Source organism: Heterocephalus glaber, unplaced genomic scaffold (genome assembly GCF_053883595.1).
Source record: "Heterocephalus glaber isolate CG9 unplaced genomic scaffold, H.glaber_assembly_v1.0 deba00001504, whole genome shotgun sequence".
In the NCBI taxonomy this organism is placed as follows: Eukaryota; Metazoa; Chordata; class Mammalia; order Rodentia; family Bathyergidae; genus Heterocephalus; species Heterocephalus glaber.
The window spans coordinates 34,327,593-34,350,179 of record NW_028258324.1 but is presented as its reverse complement, the minus strand read 5'-3'; the positions used below and the strand labels follow the sequence as shown (position 1 = coordinate 34,350,179).

At 37.3% G+C, this 22,587-nt stretch overlaps 1 protein-coding gene across 13 annotated transcripts in view; it reads left to right on the top strand.

Annotated features, from left to right (window-relative positions):
* The window catches only part of Veph1 (ventricular zone expressed PH domain containing 1), a 297,176-nt gene that overhangs the window by 177,018 nt on the left and 97,571 nt on the right, over window positions 1-22,587 (top strand). The window lies entirely within an intron of this gene.

The window sequence follows — 22,587 nt, the reverse complement described above, 5'->3', positions numbered from 1 at the left end:
GCCAGCCCAATGCCCCATTCTTGGTAAATCCCCAAAGTATTTGTTAACAATAATGATGCTATTAGGCATTTCCCTGGGGTGGGATAACAAATGAAATCAAACTTCCTCAAGCCACAGCTGTCTGTATTGCTATAGCAGCTACACCAAGGAAAAATAATTTGTAGCATTTTTAGGATTCATGCTCTAAGAGTATAATTGACCACATGAGAATACCTTCCTCAGAAGCTTTCAGTTATACTTATATCCTGCTCCTTGTGTTTTCCTTAAGACTAGAATTATGTTCTAAAGTTACACCCAAATTCATAGTATGGCTAGAGAATTAACTGCACAGAGTTAGTTGCTTTCTATTCAGGGAAACCTCATTTAACAAGATGGCCTCTTTCTCATGTCAGCCACAAGATTATGAATTCAACTCAGAATAGATGGTGAATATCTCAGGAAAATCAGCCTTGGTTAAGAATTGTTAAAGCCCTTCTCTAGAAAGAACTTCAAAGAGTTTGATTCAATTGATATTCACAAAGTGAAGGTGCCATGCACCCTGAACCAACCTATCTGACATAATCAATTCTCCTAGCAAATATCCATTGCTTTCCCAAGAGTGTTTTCTTGAGGCAATTGAGAGATAACCCAGCCAGATTTTAATTCAGAACTGCCAACTGGAGAGAGCAATGAGATACATGAGTCATACGTAGGCTATCTTAAGCTCATCCTTCCTTCCTCGGAGAGAAAAATATGTAAACAGGCCTATTTTAATGGACTGGAATTTAATAATAAAATTTCCTAAAATTTTTCTGTCCCCTAAATCTGCTTGCTGTTATGCATTTTGCAGAATTGCAGAGTAATTGGTAGCACATGGAATGGTACCTGCAGGGGATCACAACTTGCCTGCCTTATTTGCCTCTGCACAACTTTTGATAAATCTCTGCCTGGTAGAGCCAAATGTTTATTTATAACATATGGGCTTCCACTGACTCAGTATGACCACAAAGTGACTCTGTATTATTGCCAGAAATCAGCTACATTAGCATCATGCCAAAAAAAAGTGTGTATGTAAAAAAAAGTGTAATTTAAAATTCATATAAATTCCAGATTTACTTTCATGTCCACAAACTCAGCTGGCTCCAATGAAAATATCCCAAATTTATTTCTGATTGTGTTGATATTGACTATCTTGCATCCTTACTGTTTGGACATCTAATTTGTATTTGTAAAGCACCAAGAGTGGTAGGAAAATATTGAAGTCTTCCAAATGATCTTTCCTGGGAGGGTTTTGTGACTGGATAAGGACAACATCAAGTTCCTCTTCCCAGAGCTGAGTCAGACTCATCACTGTTGTTGGAGTTGTGCATTTTTTTCTAGTGGATACCACTGGAAAAGTAAAAACTGTATTTCGGTCATTTAAGTAGTTTTATAGTTTGTATTTTAATTATTCCTGACTCAGGGAATTATTGGCTAAATTTCTGGAAATATTACACCCAACATTAATTAATCCCAAAATATGAACAACATTGTCACAGTAACCTTTTTCAGTAATTATAAGTAGTCAGTCACCTAATCAGAAATGATCCCAATTTGAGTCCTATTTATAAGAGTTTTTATTCATCTGTCTGTATAATCTAGGGGCCAGATTCAGATACATCTTTTTTCACAATTAATATAACAATTATGTATATATATATATATATTTTTTAACACAATTTTCAGAATGCTTCTGCAGTTTGAACTGCAGGTTTCATTCCAACATTCTCCCAGGTGCCAGCTCTCCCATATTAGTTGTTTTTTTTAAAATTAATTTTATTGGTACATTTTAGGTATACAATATAATGACATTCATCATTGGAAATTTGCACCTTTTCATAATCTCTCTTGGTTCTTATTTTTCCCCATTAACAATTATATTTTAAAATTTAAACATTATAAGAATAAGAAAATAATTATTTGAAAATATATGACCATTCCTCAACAAGTTAAACATAAAATTACATATGACCCAACAATTCTATTCTTAGGTATAGACAGGTAGGTAGGCAGGCAGACAGACAGATGGAAAAAATCCCAACAAAGTACTCAAACCAAAAACGTGTACATAAATATTCATGGCAACACTATTTGTAATAACCAAAAGGTGGAAACAAATCAAATGTCCATCAGTGAATGAATGGGTAAGCAAAGTGTAGGGTATCCATTTTCTATCTATATAGGATAGTATTCAATCACAAAAAGGAATGAAATTCTCATCTATATTACCACATGGATAATCCTTCAAATATGTTGCTAAGTGAAAGGACCCAAACACAAAAGACCAGATATTATATGAGAATAGGCAAATCTATAGAGATGAAGCATAGATTTATGGTTGACAGGAGGTATAAGGTGGGAGAATGAGCAGTAATAGTTTAATAGGTATGGAGTTTCCATTTGTGGTGATGAAAAAGTTCTGGAAGTAGACAGAACTATGTACCTTAAAATAATTAAAATGGTAATTTTGTGTTATGTATATGTTTACAATAGAAAATTCAAATACATTTCCAAATGTTTTGCAGCTGTATACTTAATAAGCAGCATTTGTTCCACAAATAAAAACTACAAGCATAATTTATAGGGTGGTCTGTGTTGACTCTTCTATGCTAGCAATAGCAACAAGTACTGTTTTAGGCAGTATTTAGAATTCTCTACTCTGTAAGGTAGATATTATTATCTCCAAATTACAAGAAAGGAATTCTGAAATACTGAAAATAGAACTCACAGATGGGAGAACTGAGACTGGAACTCAGAATTAAGGTCTGTGCCATAAACCACAATCCCACAAGATGAGCTGACCTTATCCTGCGACAGTACAGCTGATAGTGGTAATGCTCCCAAACTCTCAGAACAGTGCTGTTAAATCTCAGTTCTTAAAGAATAGACTTTTTATTCAAATCTGCAATGTATACCCATTTGTTTCCTTTATTATTTATTTGCCTATTTACCACTGAACATACACATGCCATGAGAAATCTGCAGGAAATACAGTTCCCTCTCAGGGCAAATTTACTGGGCTCTGTAAGGCTGCTTTCTGTGGTCAGAGTGGTCCTGTGTCCCTCAGCATTTGTTTTCTGTTGCAACCACAGCTATGCCTCATTGCTCAAATATATCTCTCCCTCCCTGTCTTTCAGTTCTGGGACTAGATTTAGCAAGTGAAAGGAGGCTTAGTTGAGTTGTATAGTAGAGTTGTGCCTCAAGGCATGTAGGGAATGGGAAGAAGTAAAGAATATAAGCAAAGGATTGTGGATAAGAAGTGATGGATCAGGAGTAACTCAGTAACATACAATGTCAGCCTCTTCCAAGAATCTCTATATGATCCCAAATCACAGTATCCTACAAATGTTGCTCACTGTCGTTGAATGGACAGAGACTGTATTACCCAACTGTAGTGCCCAACTGTAGAGGGCACCAGCAACATTGTGACATGTGGGAATGGTGCCCAACCCCACCCTCAGATTCCTATAATGGAAAACCTACATAGCTGTAGGCAGTTGCCCTGGAGATGACACCCAGAGTCCGATCTAAAAGGATGATCTTTGCAGGTCAGCAAGAGTGCTTGGACAGATGCAATTCTTGGCTGTACAAGAATGTCAACATCATGTTTTTAGCAAGGTCCATCCAAATGGACACAGGGAAAGCCACAGTTAGATCCAATGAGAGGGCATATACTGGCAGCATCTAGGCAGAATTCCGAAGGGGGAGATAGGTGGGTACCACCAGTGGAGAGAAATTCAGGATGTATGGCTTACTCTGTATGCATCTCTATCTCTGTTCATCCCCAAGCTGAGTTTTTCCAGCCCCATAATATTAGTGGTCTCAGAACTCCTGGCTAACAACCAGGTCTGCCTCCCTTGTTTCTCAATGTGGCTGAGGCAAAACCTACCATGAGAGATTGTTGCTCTTGATAGGAGCCTAAGGCCAACCTAGGCAACAGCCAGTTCCATGATCTCTGTACCTGGAGCACATGGACATTTCATACTCCTTCTCAGTGTTCATAGAAACAGAATTTCATCCAAGTGCTTGATTTTTTGCATTAAAATTCTGGGAAATATCCTTCATTGTTTAACCCATTCATTTCCATTTCTCTTGATCCAAGAGTTCGGCCCAGGCCCCAATAATAATGAAGTGTAGCCTTATAGAGTGTTTCATACAAAATATCAGATACTGTGTGGTTCCTCAGACAGTTTGTTGATGACTACAGAAGGCCCTCTCCCAGGAACACTAGCCCACTGGTTTTCTACTAAGTGATTTCCTTTGAACAGGAAGCTACGGGTTTTTAAATAGCTCAATCATTTTTGAGCAGGCTATGGGTCATAAATGCCTTCCTCTTGACTTACCTTCCCCTTCACAGGAGAGGGCTCTTGGTGAGGCAAAAAATTTAACAATAGAGGCCTTGCTAATATAGAAATATTTTATTAAATTTCAAAATGAACTCATTATGATTTAAAGACATGAGGAAAATTCAATATGAACTTCGCTGTGCTTTCAAGTGTTTCAAATCTCAAGATTTTGAAGAAGAGAGCTTTCTGAGCAGGTCTCATTGCATTCCTGCCTTATAGGAGAGAAAACACCACTCTAGAATTTATGATTTGCACTTGGTATCAATTTCCCCCAAAAGACAAATTTCTAAGATGCCAAAATTTTTTTTGAGGCAGGGGGTCATCACTTCTATAGCCTCTGTTGAATGAATGTTCTCCCTGTAGTGCCCCATGGACCATTGGAAAATAACCAGTCAAAGAAAGGATAATTCAACTCTATTAACTTTCACTTTAGTTCTTCAATAGATCTTTCTGTCTTCTTCTACAGGATAAAATATATAACCAGCTGTTTCAAATTTACAGCTAAAATGTTGAGTTTCTGGAACTAGAATAACACTGCTACTCTATTATATAATATAACATTTTCTGTGGGCAGCAGCAAGAAAACGAAGGTAAAATAATTAACCAGGAAGAGTAAAAAGTCAGTTCTATTTAATATTCATTATGAGGATGAAGGTCATCAGACCTGGATTTTAGGTCACACAAGAATAAAGTGTTACACATAAATGAAACTTGAAAGAAACAATGGATGAAACTTGGACTAAAAATATATTGACCTCTGGCATGGGAAACTGATTTACAGAAAAACAATTTTATGATTGTGACATTTGCTTTTGCTACAGATGATCTCATTTCCAAGGCTAACCTAACAAAAGTAATGTATTTCATTGAGTTGTTTCCTTGATTCCTGATACCTTCACTTCAGTGGTTCCCACTGGGAACCGTAGTACCTTCAGCAGGGATTTCACAGGTCAGTCACCTGGACTTCCTATAAGAGAATTATGAGTGTGAATGGAGCATGCCATATAACTCATTCAATGATACTATAAAAACCAAATTGCAATGTAAACAAAAATAAATGATTGATAATTCTCCAAATATGGCCCAAATGAGAGTGATGTACAATTTATAAGAATTAAATAAATTAGATCCCTCTTAGACTCAGAGTATTAATTGCTAGTATAATCTAAGCACCAACACTATGTAGGCTGCAGAGCAGAATAAGCACTGGAGTCCAACAGTATGGGGTTGTCTTGGCTGTCACCAATCATATGACCTTGAGCAAATCACTTAACATCTTTGAGCTTCAGATTCTTCCTTGAAACTGGAAGTATCTATATCATTCTCAGGATGAGTAAGTGGCAATACACAGATATAGCTTTTAGAAGAGAGCCCAACACATTAAAACAATCTACTAATGTTAGCTATTTTCCCCTTAATCTTAGGCAAAAAACAGTGTTCCTTTTGTTTATGATGCATTGAATTCAGAAAAATATCAAGTCTTTCCTTAGAATGATCTTGCTACATTTCTGTGCTTCTGAGCCTCAAAACAATATTAGCTCCAAAAGCCTCACTTGCACATGGCTTAGTCCTACAATTTGAAAAGCGCTCAAAGAGATTGAATGATGGCTTTAAACACTGTTAAAAGATCTTCCTTCTTGCTAAATCTTCTACTATTGTCATGTCCCCAGAAATTTTTATTTCAGATCTATAGAATTTTATTTCAGCCTGTACTTTAGTATTAATTCTGTGGTATTTTTTTTTTTTTAGAATATACAACTAGGTGACTATTTCAGGATATGAAGCATCTTAGATTTCAAGGGTCATTATGCAGTCCCTTTTCTCTAATTAAAACAGCACTATAGCAACATTCAAACAGTTCTACCTAAGGATCATTTCTTTGCTTTTTCCATATACAGTAGTAGTGATCTAGCAATAATGACAATATTAATAACAAATACTATTAAATATGTGTTCTGTGCCACATACACATCTGAGAGTCTTGCATGAATTGGATTCATTTTTTGCTTAAATTAACTGTGGTGTTCAATTCATCCAAGTTTGCCTGGCACTCTCCCACTCCTAACACTGAAAGGCTGGAATCCCAGGAATCACATTAGTCTCAGGCCAACCAGGATGGCTGGTCACCCTGATCAATTCTTAGAACTAGAAGCTGTTATTATTATTCTCGGTTAAGTCACAGAGAGATTGTGCAATTTGCCCAAAGACACATAGCAGTACGTACGAAAGTCTAGTTTCAGGGTCTGTCTTCTTAGCTACCACCTTAGAGGAGAACTGGACTTTGGATGGGACTCAGGGAAGTTGGTCCTAGGTTGCTCCTGAGAGGAAGGGCTTCTTGGGTCAGACATATTTGTTAAAAGAGCATCCAGTCTTCTCCATCTCCTGATCTGAAGTAAGTTAGTGGGCAAGTCTCACTCTATTCTTTAATAGCAACATAAAACAGCAAGTGAGCACAAGTTTGTGGGGGGGTTTTCCACAGTTTCCACTTAAGAAATTGGAGCCGGGTGTAGTGGCGCCCCTATCTCAAAAAAGAAAGAAATTTGAAAATACTGTATATATGCACCAGGGGACACTATATGCCACTGTATGTGATTAGATTTCAGTCATCACATGCCGTGCCCAATGTACTCCTTTAGCTGACCCTGCACCCTCTAGTCTTCCCTACTTGACTTATCGGTATGAAGGACCCTAGTTAGCAAGACAGACTCCATATTGCTGCAGAACGACCCACCTGCCTGCCCTTTAGATGAACTCAAAAGGAGGAAGCTTAGAAACCTCCTCCCCTTAGAGAGTCTCTTAGAAACAACAATTAATCAACTATTGTTTTACAGATGTTCTAACGGCAGGACATTCTGCTTCTGTACCTTTCGCTTGCTTTGCTAGTTCTATCCCATAAGGGGGCCTAGAAAATGCTGGCCTCAAAGGTGTATAAAATATGTTAATCTCCCCCCCAGTCGGGGCTCGAGTCCGATGCTCGGCTGGGTCCCAGCCGGTAATAAACTCCTGTGTGGATTTAATATCGGTCTCTGGTTGGTTCTTTCTTGCTGGGTGTAACAGGTACACCTAAAACCCCCTAATTTCTTTTTAGAACAACATTTCTTTCTCTACTGAAGTCTTTTTGTTCACTGTAGTTTTAGTCTTTATAATTACTTTTCCACTTACTGTAAGATTATATAAATTTATTTTATGTTACAATTCATATCTACAGAAAAAATGCACCATAATTTTGTCTAGAGTTGATTATGATCATAAGCAGTGACCAACCACTGCTGAAGGAGGGAATTAATTAAGAATCACCACATAAAGTTACTCTCATCTGATTGCTTGACTAGTCCTTTTAGAAAGAAGACCTCTCATTTGAATAAAACGTTATTTCCCTTACCACCTTCTATGCTTATCTCCCTGAGATGATATCCAGGGACAGGAGGAAGAGGCTACTACTTCCTTGCAGTAGTGGGAAAGCATTGGTGTCCCTGGGATTTATTCATTCTGTGTCACTATCTTGAATTATGATCCATGTATTTAAAATCCATCAAAAGAGAGTTAAATGGGAGACTGAAAAAATGGCTTCAAAAGTTCCTATTTGGTTAGTGTCAAATAGGAGGAAAAAAACTATTTCAACAGAGCCTGTTATTCCCTGTGTTTTTCTGAGAACTGAGAGCTAAGCCTTTAGCCCTGAGCAAATTTCCAACTCTGCTCTGAGCAATCATCAGACACATTTCTTCCCAGCCTCTATAGTCCCTCATTAAGTCATAGACTTTACTGATAAAAGTTTATTCCAGGCCTAGGGATGTAGCTCAATGATAGGACACTTGCTTAACATGTTCAAGGCCCTTGGTTCAATTCCCTGCACGGAAAACAAAACAAAAAAATTATTCCATTTTATATACATGTACTCCATAAATATGTATAATTATTACGTGTCAGTTTTTAAAAGTCCATTCTGATATGAATGTTCCTCAAAAAATTAAGCATAGAATTATCCTATGATCTAACAAGTCCTCTTCTGGGTGTGAGCCAAATATAATTTAAATCAGAGCCTCAGGAACCTTAGTATATTTATGTTCATAATAGCATCATTCATAGTAGCCAAAAGTTATGAACAACCCAAATGTTCTGGACAGGTAAATGAATAAGCAATATGTGGCATGTGTGTACAATAAAAATAATTTTGCCTTAAAGAGAAATGAAATTCTGTCACATGATACACATGGGGAAACTTGAAGATATGCTAAATAAAATAAGCCAGAAATGTATATCTGATTCCATTTATATGAGGTACCTAGAGCAGTCAAATTCAGAGCCAGAAAATAGAATGGTGATTGTCTGGGGCTGAGGGAAGGGATGGTTGGCAAGTTAGTGTTTAATAGATATAGTTTTTCAGTTGGGAAAGATGAAGAATTCTAGAGATGGGATGGTGGTAATGGTTGCACAACAGTGTGAATGCAATTAATGTCACCCAGCTGACACATACAATTATTACAGAGGTATTTTTATGTTTTACATAATCTAACACAATTAAAAACCTTACCCTCATGGAGATTACAATCCTGGAGAAAGAGAAGGATAATACATATAAACAAAAATTATTTTTAAAGAACAGTCAACTTGTGTTTTCATTCTAGATCAGCTTTTGGGTTGACCCCATTTTGCACATAAGAAAACAGAGGACTAGGGTAGATATAGCTCAGTGGTGGAGCACTTGTTTAGCATGCACAAGGCCCTGTGTTCAATCCCTAGGACAATAAAAATATTTTTTACAAAAAGATACAAATCAGAGGATAAAGAGGAGAAGTAACACGGTTCATTCACTAAGACCCTGGTTGTCTGACTCTTCAGCCAGAGATCTTTCCATTGAATCCTATTTCCTTGTCAAAGTATTTCTATTAGTTCTATTTTATCTGAACCACTCAATTGTGTACTGGGTTTAAGTTCCAACTCAAGTGTTTCCTGAAAGTTTGATCTTGGGATTTCTTCTTCAGGGAAATGAAGATAACAAAATCTATTTGACAAAGGTTAAATATAATTTGTTACACTTACACCTTGATACAGTCATTGAAAATGAGATCCCTTTTAGGTCCCTCAAAATGCCTCACCAGGATTTGTTTATTCATAAATGATGAATACTTTCTGTCTAGCAATTTCTGCAAACATATTGCAGTGTTTGAGTTATTATAAATCATTCTGTAAATATAGTTTACACATGAAGAATACTGACTCAGTTGAAAACCCTGGGAAACAAGCCAGATACATATATATGACTCTTATTTAGCTGGGAGGGAACTTTCAAGCTAAAAATTTAGTGAAGAATTCAATATAAGAGCTCATTTATTCTCTTTTTTCAGAATAAAAGCAAATTCTTTGGTATTTCTACTAGTTATTTAAAAAAATCAAAACCATATTCCATTTTTATTTCTAGAAGACACATCTCAAACGAAAAAAATGTACTGATATAGATTGGATATAAATTGCCACTCTAGGAGATGGTTTATAAGTATCCAGTCTCCCAAGAAGAATGGTAAATTTCTCAGTTTTAAAATAAATTTTATAGGCTGGGGATTTAGCTTAGTGGTGCTGCCACCTGCCCTGCAAGCACAAGGACCTGAGTTCAATCTCCGGTACCAAAAAAGTAAATAAATAAATAAATTTTAGCAAAATGCTCACCCTTATCTACTGATAGCAGAGCATCACAGGGCATTAAAGTTTTTACTACAGCTCTTCTTCCTTTGATTCACAGCCTTCCCCACTCCTAAGGAACTCTGAACCTAGTCATTCAATTATTCCCTCTGAATTAGAATCCTTGCCTGCTCTTCCTACTGTATTTGAGAATTAAAGAGACCATTTTACACAAGCCTTTGAAAATTTTCTCTTTATAGAATTGCCACTGACCTTCAGGTTCAGGAAAGAATTTGTCCTACTCCTAGACTGGAAAATTATAGTGACTCTATAGCAATTGCATAGAAATTAATGTCTTGAGCCATATTGCTAGGAATGCTAGGAATAGACATCTTGCATGGTCTTGTGAAAGATATTGGCAATTTATGTTGGATTGCCCAAAATGTCGCTACAGAAGTTATAGATAGCTCAGCTGGGAAGCCAGAGTCAAGTGCCTCAGAGAGTGTGACTTTGAAGGACAGTTTGGATTTATGAACAAAACATGTGTCTTGTATTTTAGTGAACTTGGACCCAAATTCTGGGCATACATGTTACTCTATTAAATCACTTTGCTCTTGAACACTTTAACCTCTTAAGTACAAATATAAATAATAATTATGAGGATTAAATAATATTTATGTTAAATATTTAAAAAGAATGCTTTGTGAAAAAATAAATATATTATTTTTTTCCCACATATCAGCTTTCTCTATTTTTTAATTTTTAAAAAATTTTTCTTATTGATACATGTCTGTGGTACATAATGATTACATTCATCCTAGGGAGTTGGTATATAAACATGACATTTCTTAATTCTTTTTTAATCCATTTTTCCTCCTCCTCCTCCCTGCATCTCTTGGATCATGTATATATATTTCATATATGTTTGATCATCACATTCCTTGTAGGGACTTTGTAAATCTACACAGACTTCACACCCCCCACACACACCCTTTCACAAATCTCACTTCCCTCCCTTACCCACCCCACCCTGTATCTCTTTGTTCTCTTTCCATATGCCAATGTTCCATCTTGACATTCCCTATTGTCTTTTATTTTGCATTTTATTTATATTTTGAGTTTCTCATATAAGAGAAACTATGTGATATTTAAGCTTGTTTGTCTGATTTACTTAGCATTTTTATCTCAAGGTGCATCCACTTTTCAAACACACAAACACACACAGATGTACATACATACAAAGTAAAATCTGACTTTTATTTTTTATCATAGTTTTTCCTGATTTAGAATTTTCAACAGACTTTTAAAATACTACTATAAAAGTATAATAATTTTTCTGAAACTTAATTATGTCATTTAACACTAGCTTTAGATCTGTTTACTGTTATAGTTCTTGTATCATGGTCTTAGTCATATTCAAAGTACCATATATGCAGCCCTGAGGTCTCCTGCTTCACAGCAACTAACATACAAAGTTTGAATTCAAGACTTGAGGGTCATATAAGAGTGTAACTGAATTTTTCTCACCTGCTGAATCTGGACGCTTTGTCTTGATTTCATATTCCAGCCTGTATCAAATGTAATCCAGATCAGAGTCAGCTTTCTGGAATATCATTTCCAGGATATTGAACTCCACCTCTGTAAAAGTTCACCAAAGCTTTTAAGAGAAAAAGTGAAAGCGTAAGGCTGAAGGACAGAGAGAGAGAGAGAGAGAGAGATTTAGTTACTAACAGTGAGAGCCAAGCTACTCACTGCTGAAGTGAAGAATTTACAGATAAGCAAGGGGCAAAGGCCAGAATGATCCATATGGTAATAGATCAGAATAGAAGGCATCAGTATGAACTCAAGGGTACCTTATTTTAGTTACATATAAAAATTATACACACATAATTTCCCTTGCCTTGACAGCTGAAAGGGCCAAGGAACAGCCACACCCCAAGAGCAGCAAACACACTTAGCACCCATATCTTGGTTCCTAATAAAAGGAACCAGAGTTCCTTGAAAAAATGGCTGATTCCAGGAGCCGGGCAGGAAATATACAAAATGAGCATCCGAAGCATCTTTTAATGCCAGAAAGCAAGAAAATGCTCATATAACAAAACAAAACAGAACAAAGCAAAGCAACAGAAAAAAAACACAAAAAATTATGAGGAGTCACCAAATGGACACAGGAGGCAACTGAAAAAATCCTCAAGGGCCAAAACTGGAAAAATTTGAGCACAAAAGAAACAGTATAGTATTGAGTTACAACACAAGGTATAAAACAGATGTTCATGAGTACATACTGATTGAATATATTCGTCAATTATATTGCCAATAAAACTGGAAAAATTTGAATAAATTATTTAAATGAAATAACAACACTCCTTAATTGTAGGCTACACATAGTGAATTCCTTCCAGAGTACAGTGTGGCAAGTGGAAAATAGAGTAAATTTACAGTAGGAAAACTTGATAAACACTATATAAGCTGGATGATGCAGGTCAATACGAACAGTCAAAAATTTTATTGATCATATATAATTCTACATCATTTAAAAATGTCCTCTTAAGACTTCCAGGAAGATAGTGGAATAGTAACAGCAGAGAAACAACCACTCTGAGATTTGGTTTCCAGACACTGGAATACAATAATGTGAGGAAGAGAAGAAGGAGGGAAGTGGATCCCTGGGACCAGCAAGGATCTGAAGTGAGAATTGAAGCCCAAGGGAAGAGTAAAGAGAGAGACTTCAATGCTGAAGATGTAAGAGGCAGCAGTGCTTTCTCCCTGAGCCCACTCACTGTGTGGGAGGGACAGCTCAAACCTGCAGGTGCATGGTGACTAGTGGCAACCCCACAGGCCTCCACAGAGAAACATACCAGTAGAACAGAGCGATGGACACAGTGGACTGTGGTGGCTGAGGAATTATTTGGGTTCAGATGTCTCCCAGGAATAGATGATTGACCCAGTCACTGTCTTAGATAGGAGCCAACTGAGCTTGGAACTCAGAGCAACTGCAGGCTGTCTCCATCTAGCAGCTCCCAGTGTCAAGGTGAGGCAGAACCAAGTTTAAGTCAACAAGAGGTGAAAGAGCCAAGTTCAAGCTGTCAGGGAGCTGAGTTCAAATCAGCAGGAGGCACACGAAGTGCTGCAAGCTGGACAAATGGGGTCCCAGCCTCACAGCCAGAAACCAGCCTGAACTTCAATGGAGCTAAAGGTGCAGGGTGGCTGGGATTATCCACTACCCTGCCGTAAATCTATGGCTGACTTGCTGGGATTAATCAACACAGATCTGGGCTCTGTCTTCCTACTCTGTCAGTGACAGCAGAGACATGCCCTAAAGTGGACATTTTTTTCTTCTTTTTTTTATTGTTTTTTCTTATTTTTATATGAGTGTGAACATTGTCTCTAGTTTTGCTGTTGTTGCTGTTGTTCTGTTCTTGTTTTTATTTCTTCCTTCTCTTTCCCTCTTGTCTTCTTCATCAGTTTCCCAAGTTCATGTAATCTTTGTCCACCAGCCTAGCTTCTAATCTCTTATTCTTCTCTTCTTTATCTATTTTTCTCCCAACCCCTTTTAAATTTTCTCCTCTGCCAAATTGAGGACATATTAACTGTATATAATTTTCTGGTTTGTTTTAGATTTTGTTATATAACCACAAATCTAGTTCATATGGTTAAAGGTGGCAAATTAATAGTTGTCACAGTTTGTCATTTTCTAGGCTGTGTTTGATGCTATTGTTATTATTCATTGTACTACTTTGGCTAAGGTGACATAACTATTTGAATCAGTTGTTCTTCCTGGTATGCCAAGACTCAGACTGCCTACGGGTCATGAACAATACTAAAGGCCAGTGCCAAAGAACCAGGGACTAGGCCAAATAGGGAGCAATTTCTCATCCCCAATAAATTGAAGAGGTAGGCTCTTGCAACAAACTCAAAACCCAACAGCCAGATACACCTAGAAGATATCTCTGAGAAGTAGTCATTTCCTAAGGGTTCTGAACACTGGCAATAAAGCTACTCACCATGAGCAATTTACAAGTATCAGCCCAAGAATTAAACTGAAAAAAAAAAAACCCAATATGAGAAAACACAGAAGCAAGGTGCAACCCCAGACTTTCAGCTCACTGAAAGCAAATCCAGGGGACAATTTGGTGGAACAATTCAAAAGCCAACCACCTGGATTCTCTGAAGTGGTAACAGCAGAAATAACAAAGCAGATGGATGTGGCTCTGGAAAAAAATCAAATCAACAATAATTCTCAGATAACTACAGAGATGGTGACCATAACAAAGAACATGGTTAGTGACTCTAGAGCAGATACAGATAAAAAAAAAAATAGAGGGGCTTAAGAAAATGATGGAAAGCATGAATGTCCAACATAGGAAAGAAATGGAACCCATGAAACAGATTCAAACAGATATCTAAGAGATTAAAAGTCCCATTAAAAGTATACACAGTAGAATGAGCCAATGTAAGGACAGAATATCAGATATAGAAGACAAGATTGTGGTTAGTGATTATGAAAAGAAAGATTTCTTAAAAATAGTAAGGGACCACAAAAAATCAATCCAACAACTGCTAGATGATGCAAAGAAGAGTAACATAAGATTGATCAGAGTCAATGAAAAACCAAGAGATAGCACAAATGACATTAAAAAAGTTCACAGAAGTAATAGTAGAAAACTTTCCAAGCATGGAAAAAGAATTTCACAAACAGATAAGTGAGGCATATAGAACTCCAATTAGCCATGATCAAAAAACAATCTCACCAAGACATATAATAGTCAAGATTTCAGAAACTTGACACAAGAACAGACTATTAAAAGCTGTTGGAGGAAAGAAACAAATTACCTATAAAGGAAAGCATACTAGAATCACAGCAGACTTCTCAACACAAACCCTCAAGTCAAGGAAAGCTTGGAGATATGTGTTTCAAGCCGTAAAAGAACACAACTTCCAATGTAGATAGATGTACCCTGCAGTACTATCTTGCAAAATTGATGGAGAAACAAGATAATTTCATGACAAAGAAGACCTGAAGAAATTCAAAACCACCAAATCAGAATTCCAAAATATTCTGAAGGACATTCTAGAAAGTGATAATGAGAACTAAAACTTTATGAACCCCTACATAATGAATCCAGCAGGCAAAGCAAATAATGAAATGGGGAGTGGGGGTTAAAGGGAACCAATAACAGGAAAATAACTTGACAAGAATATATCAACACATATCAGTTGTAACTATTGCTGTAACTATTGAATCTCAATTCATCAATCAAAAGAAACAGACTGGCAGAATGGATCAAGAAGCAAGCTCAAACACTGTGCTGCATACAAGAAACACATTTAATTCAAAAAGAAATTCATAGACTGAAAGTCAAAGAATGGAAAATAATACTCCATTCAACAGCAACCCCTAAAAAACCAGAGGTACTTATTCTATTTGCAGACAAAGTAGATTTCAAGCCAAGAGTAATTAAGAGAAACAAAGAAGGTGACTACATCCTTGTAAAGAGAACAATCCAAGAGGAAGAGATAATCATAAATATATACACACCAAATAGCAATGCACCCAACTATATAAAACTACTATTAATGAACATGAAAAATCAAATAAGCCCTAATACAACTGTAATGGGGGACCTCAATACCCCCACTGTCACAAATAGACAGATTAACTAGACAAAAAATCAACAGTGAAATATTAGAACTGAACCAAACTTTGAACGAGTGGACTTAGTAGATGTCTACAGAGTGCTGCACCCCACAACATCAGAATACACATTCTTCTCAGCTGCACATGGGATTTTCTGCAAAATAGGCCACATACTAACTCATAGAACATGCTTAAGTAAATGAAAAGGATTTGAAATTACCCCATGTATATTATCAGACCATAGGTCAATGAAATTGGTAATCAATGATGAAAGAAGCCACAAAAACTTCATAAACACATGGAAATTAAATAACACCTTTCTGGATGACCGGTCACAGATCAGAGGAGGGATGATGATCAGAGGTGGCGATGATCAAGGGTACTGACATGAACGAGGCCAAGCAAGAACAGAACACAGCATTCTTGCAAGAAGTGAATCTTTGGTTAATGGGAACTTGTTTTTTCCCTTAGATTAATATTAACTTTTTATAGAGGATGAGCAAGAATCATGGGGTCTTCAGCTGCAGATGCTATCACCTAATACAGGCATGCCAGTGTCATTGACCTGGGTTAGTCTCAGCCATGGCCAGTGGCACATACAATTCTCTTTCTGCATGCCAGCTGAAGCCATTACGCTGTGCATTGGAGCCTTATAAGCTCTGACTTGTAAGTACAAGCCAATTATATATTTTTATTCATTAAGTTTATGCCAATTATATTAAGCCAAATGAATACAATCAAAACATGCTCAACACCATCTTAAGGTGCTTGCCTTCACCTGATCAAAATAATAATAACATATCTCACAGAATGAGAGAAAACAATCCTAAAATTCACTTGTAACCAGAAGTGAGCTAGAATAGCAAAAGCAATTCTAGGCTACAAGGGCAAAGCAAGGGGAATCAAAAATGCTGACTTTAGGTCCAGAGGAAGGGGCTTCCCTGACACAAACCCTCCCGCTACTCCCAGCCCAGAGGAAAGGGCTTTTGGGTCACCTTCTGTCCCACCACTCCTGGCCCAGAGGAAGGGGCTTCTGGGCCACCATCCCTACCACTGCTCCCGCCCTCTGCCCCACCTCTCCCAGCTCAGAGGGGGAGATCTGTGCGGGTGCCAACAGCACCCCCTCCCCCTCCAGTCGAAATGAGAAAACACATAAATAAGTCTCAAAACCAGACTTCCAGATCACCTACAGCCACCCCAAAGGGAAATGAGATGGACCACTCTGATACTCAACCACCTGGACCCACTGAACTGGCAATAAAAGGGGATCTGGAAAAAATGAAATCAGAAATAATTCCTCAGATAACAGGAGAAATTGTGCTCCTAGTGCAAGACATGATTAATAAATCTAGAGAGGAGCTCAGGAACATGATGGAATCTCAACATAGGAAACAAATGGAATCTATAAAACAGATGCAAATAGATTTCCAGGACATGAAAACCTCCACTGAAAGTCTACACAGCAGAATGAGCCAATGTGAGGACAGAATTTCAGATATAGAACATAAGATTGCAATTAATGACCAGGAAAAGAAAAACTGCTTCAAAATTATAAGGGAACATGAGAAATCAATCCAGCACCTGCTAGATGATGCAAAGAAGAATAACATAAGACTGATGTCAAAGAAGAAACAGGAGAGAGTGCAGATGACATAAAAAAACTCTTCACAGAAGTAATGACAGAAAACTTCCCAAGCAGGGGAAAAGAACTTGACATACAGATAAGTGAGGCATATAGGACTCCAAATAGCCTTGATCAAAAAAAAATCTACACATAGGCATAAAATAGTTAGGATTCCAGAAATCCAACAGAAGAACAAAGTTCTACAAGCAGTGAGAAAAAAGAAACAAATCACATACAAAGGAAAGCCCATCAGAATCACAGCAGATTTCTCAACACAAACCATCAAGGCAAGAAGAGCTTGGAGAGACATATTCCAAGCCCTAAAAGAAAACAGCTTCCAACCCAGATTAATGTACCCTGCAAAACTATCTTTCAAAATGGATGGAGAAATAAGATACTTTCATGACAAAGGGCACCTTAGGAACTTTGTGAATACCAAACCAGCACTCCAAAGAATTTTACACAATATCCTAGGAACAGACATTGAGGATCACAATGCCAGGAAGCAAAGCAGAATGAACCATCTGGCATGACAACAAATTAAATCTAAAGGGGGAGAACCCAACAAAAAGAAAAAGTCATGGCAATGATAAGTCAATATGTTTCAGTTATAACCATCAATGTTAATGGTCTCAATTCACCAATCAAAAGAAACAGAGTGGCAGAATGGGTCCAGAAGCAAAATCCAACAATATGCTGCATAGAAGAAACACACTTAATTCAAAAGGAAACTCACACACTGAAAGTTAAAGGGTGGAAAACAATACTCCATGCAACGGGAACCCAAAAAAAAGCAGGAGTAGCTATCCTCTTTGCAGATCAAGTAGATTTCAAACCAACACTGATTAAGAGAGACAAAGAAGGACACTACAACCTTGTAAAGGGAACAATCCAACAGGAAGACATGACAATCATAAATATCTATGCATGAAATACTAGTGTGCCCAACTATATAAAACAAATGCTAATGGACATGAAAAGTCATATATGCACTAATACAATTGTAGTGGGGGACCTCAACACCTCACTGTCACAAACAGATAGATCAATTAGACTAAAAATAAGTAATGAAATACTAGAACTCAATCAAACTCTTGAACAAATGAACTTAATAGATGTTTACAGAGTCTTCTACCCCACAAAATCAGAATACACATTCTTCTCAGCTGCACATGGGTCATTCTCCAAAATACACCACATACTCACACATAGAACATGTTTAAGTAAGTGCAAAGGAATTGAAATTATCCCCTGTATATTATCAGACCATAGTGTGATGAAATTGGAGATCCATAGCAAAAGAAACTCAGAAAATTTCATAAACATGTGGAAATTGAACAACACACTTCTGAATAACCAATGGGTCACAGAGGAAATTAAAGAAGAAATCAGACAGTTCTTTCAATTAAATGACAATGACAATACAACATATCGGAATCTATGGGACACAATGAAAGCTGCCTTACAAGGGAAATTCATAGCAGTGAATACGCATATTAGGAAAACGGAATGAGCCAAATTAAACAACCTGATGCTGAACCTCAAGCTTCTAGAAAAAGAAGAGCAGGACAACCCCAAAGCTCATACAAGGGAGGAAATTATAAAGATCAGAGGAGAAATCAATGCAATGGAGACTAAGAGAACAACACAAAAAAAATCAATGAAGCCAAGAGTTAGTTCTTCAAAAGAATCAACAAAATTGATAATCCCTTAGCCAACCTTGTCAGAAAAAGGAAAGAAAAGACTGAAATCCATGCAATTAGGAATAAAAAGGGTGAAATTACAACAGACCCAGCAGAAATCCAGAGGATCATCAATACCTACTTCCAGAACCTATACACCAGTAAGATGGAAAACACAGAAGAAATGGACAGATTTCTAGATATGTATGAATTATCAAAGTTGAACGAAGAAGACCTAAAAATTCTAAACAACTCAATATCAACCAATGAAATTGAAAACATAATTAAAAACTTATCAACTAAGAAAAGCCCGGGCCCTGTTGGCTTCACTGCTGAATTCTACAAGACATTTAGAGAGGAACTGCTGCCACTACTGTTTAAAATCTTCAATGAAATTGAAAGGGAAACAATACTCCCAAATTCATTCCTGGAAGCAAGCATCACCTTGGTCCCCAAAGCAGAGAAAGACCCAACTGAAAAGGAGAACTATAGGCCAATCTCACTAATGAACACAGATGCAAAAATCCTTAATAAGATACTGGCAAATAGATTGCAGAAGATCATCAAGAAGATCATACACCCTGATCAAGTGGGATTCATCCCAGGGATGCAGGGATGATGGTTCAATATACGCAAATCAATCAATGGAATACACTATATCAATAGAGCCAAGGACAAAAACCATATGATTATCTCCATAGATGCAGAAAAAGCATTTGACAAAATCCAACATGCATTCATGATAAAAACCCTACAAAAAATTGGAATAGATGGTCTCTATCTCAAACTGATAAAAGCCATCTATGAAAAACCAACAGCCAATATCATACTAAATGGTCAAAAACTGAAATCCTTCACACTAAAATCAGGAACAAGACAAGGATGTCCACTATCACCACTCTTGTTCAATATAGTTATGAAAACATTAGCCAAGGCAATTAGACAAGAGAAAGCAAGAAAAGGAATAAAGATAGGAAATGAAGAAGTCAAGTTGTCATTATTTGCAGATGACATGATTCTGTATATACAAGACCCCAAGAACTTCACCAAAAGTCTTCTAGACTTAATAACCAAATTCAGTCAAGTAGCTGCTTACAAGGTCAACACACAAAATCCATAGCTTTCCTCTACACAAATGACAGACTCTCTGAGAGAGAAATAGGGCAAATAATTCCTTTCACAATAGCATCCAAAAAACTGAAATACCTAGGAATCAACCTAACTAAAGAAATCAAAGACCTCTTGTATGAAAACTATGGCACTCTGAAAAGAGAGACTGAAGATGATATCAGAAAATGGACAGACATCCCCTGCTCCTGGGTAGGAAGGATTAATATAGTGAAAATGGCCATATTTCCAAAACTGCTATATAGATTTAATGCAATTCCAATTGAGATCCCAGCAGCATACTTCATGGACCTTGAGAAAACAATCCAAAAATTCATTTGGAATAAGAAAAGGCTCAGAATAGCAAAAGCAATTCTAGATAACAGAGACATGGCAGGGGGTATCACAATCCCCAACCTGCAACTCTACTACAAAGCTACTGTGATAAAAACAGCATGGGACTGGCAAAGAAACAGACTTGAGGACCAGTGGAACAGATTAGAACATGCAGAAACAACGCCAGACACACTCAGCCATCTCATCTTTGACAAAGGAGCCAAACACCCTCACTGGAGGAAAGATAGCCTCTTTAATAAATGGTGCTGGAAAAATTGGGTTTCAACTTGTCCAAGGTTAAAACTAGACCTATATCTCTCACCATGCACTAAACTAAAATCAAAATGGATTAAAGATCTAAATATTAAAATAGAAACTCTGAACCAGTTGGAACAGAGGTTAGGTAGAACTCTTGAAGATATCGGTGTAGGAAAAGAGTTTTTGAACAAAACCTCAGTTGCCCGTGAACTAGCACAAACAATCAACAAGTGGGATCTCTTCTTATTAAAAAGCTTCTGCACAGCAAGAAAAACCACCAGCAGTGTGAAGAGACAACCCACTATGTGGGAAAAATCTTCTCCTGCTCTTCCTCAGACAAAGGTCTACTATCTCGAATCTATAAAGAACTTCAAAAGATCAGACCTCCCAAATTTAAAGACCAATCTGAAAATGGGCATCTGAAGTGAACAGACATTTCTCAGACAAAGAAGAAGAAATAGCAAATAAATACATGAAAAAATGTTCAACATCACTGGTCATTCGAGAGATGCAAATGAAAACAATGCTGGGATTCCACTTCACTCCAGAAAGAATGGCTGCTATCATGAAATCAACCAATAACAAATGCTGGTGGGGCTGCAGGGAAAGAAGAACCCTGCTCCACTACTGGTGGGAGTATAGACTGGTGCAAGCACTGTGGAAATCAGTATGGAGATACCTCAAACAACTAGGACTGGAAGTCCCATTTGACCCCACTATTCCACTGCTGGGGATCTTCCCCAAAGAATTTAAAGAATCATACCACAGTGATATATGTACACCCATGTTCATAGCAGCACAGTTTGTGACAGCTAAAACTTGGAAACAGCCCAAATGCCCATCAACTGGAGACTGGATAAAGAAAATGTGGTTTTTTAATAAAATGGAGTACTACACAGCCATAAAAAATGAGGAATTACAGAAATTTATAGCTAAGTGGATGCACATTGAGGCAATACTCTTAAGTGAAATAAATAGGACACGTATGTATAAATACTGAATAGCTTCTCTGGTATGAGAAAGTAAAAGAGTAAATAAAGTCTAAAATATATAATAGGTAATGTGAAATAGGAAGAAAAGGGGCAAAGGGGAAGGAAGTGGGAGGGCTAGGGGAAAGGATAGAAGGGAGTGGGATTAATATGAGAAAATGGAAAAATAGGAACAAAATCTTTGTAAATAGGGAGGACTGGAGGGGTTGAAGGGAGGGCTGGGCAAGGGTGAAAAATAAGAACCAAGAGAAACTATGTAAAGGTGCAAATTTCCAATGATGAATGTCATTATATTGTATACCTAAAATGTACCAATGATTAGAATGAATAATCGATAATGCAAAATAGGAAGAAAAGATCCAAAGGGGTAGGGGTAGTGGGAGGGGCAAGGAAAAGGAAAGAAGGGAAAGGAAAAATGCTGAGAAATGGAAAAATTGGAAATAAAGTGTTTGTATATAGGCAAGGGTGGAGGGGGTGAAGGGAGGGCTAGGAATGGGGAAAAAATAAGAACCAAGATACATTATGTAAAGGTACAATTCCCCATGAGAAATGTAATTGTGTTGTATACCTAAAATGTACCAATAAAAGAATTTAACAACAACAACAAAAAAAACAACACTGACTTTAAATTATACTACTAAGCTACTGTGATTTAAAAAAAAAAAAAAAAAAAACACGGTATTGGGAAAAACAAAAAACCCCAAAAAACCAGACCTAAGGATCAATGGAACAGACTAGAAGATGTTGAAACAACTCCAAACACGCTCAGTCACCTTATCTTTGATTAAAGAGCCAAACACCTTTACTGGAAGAAAGATAGCGTCAGTGACCAGCTAGATGGTGAGGATCCCTCGGCATACCCACCAGCAAGCAGCTTAGGTGCTCAGGCATCTGCAACTCCCACTCCCCTGCCCCAACCGCTCTGGCCTCCTGGCTGTGCTGCTACCTGGTTCCACACTACAGAGGCACAGGG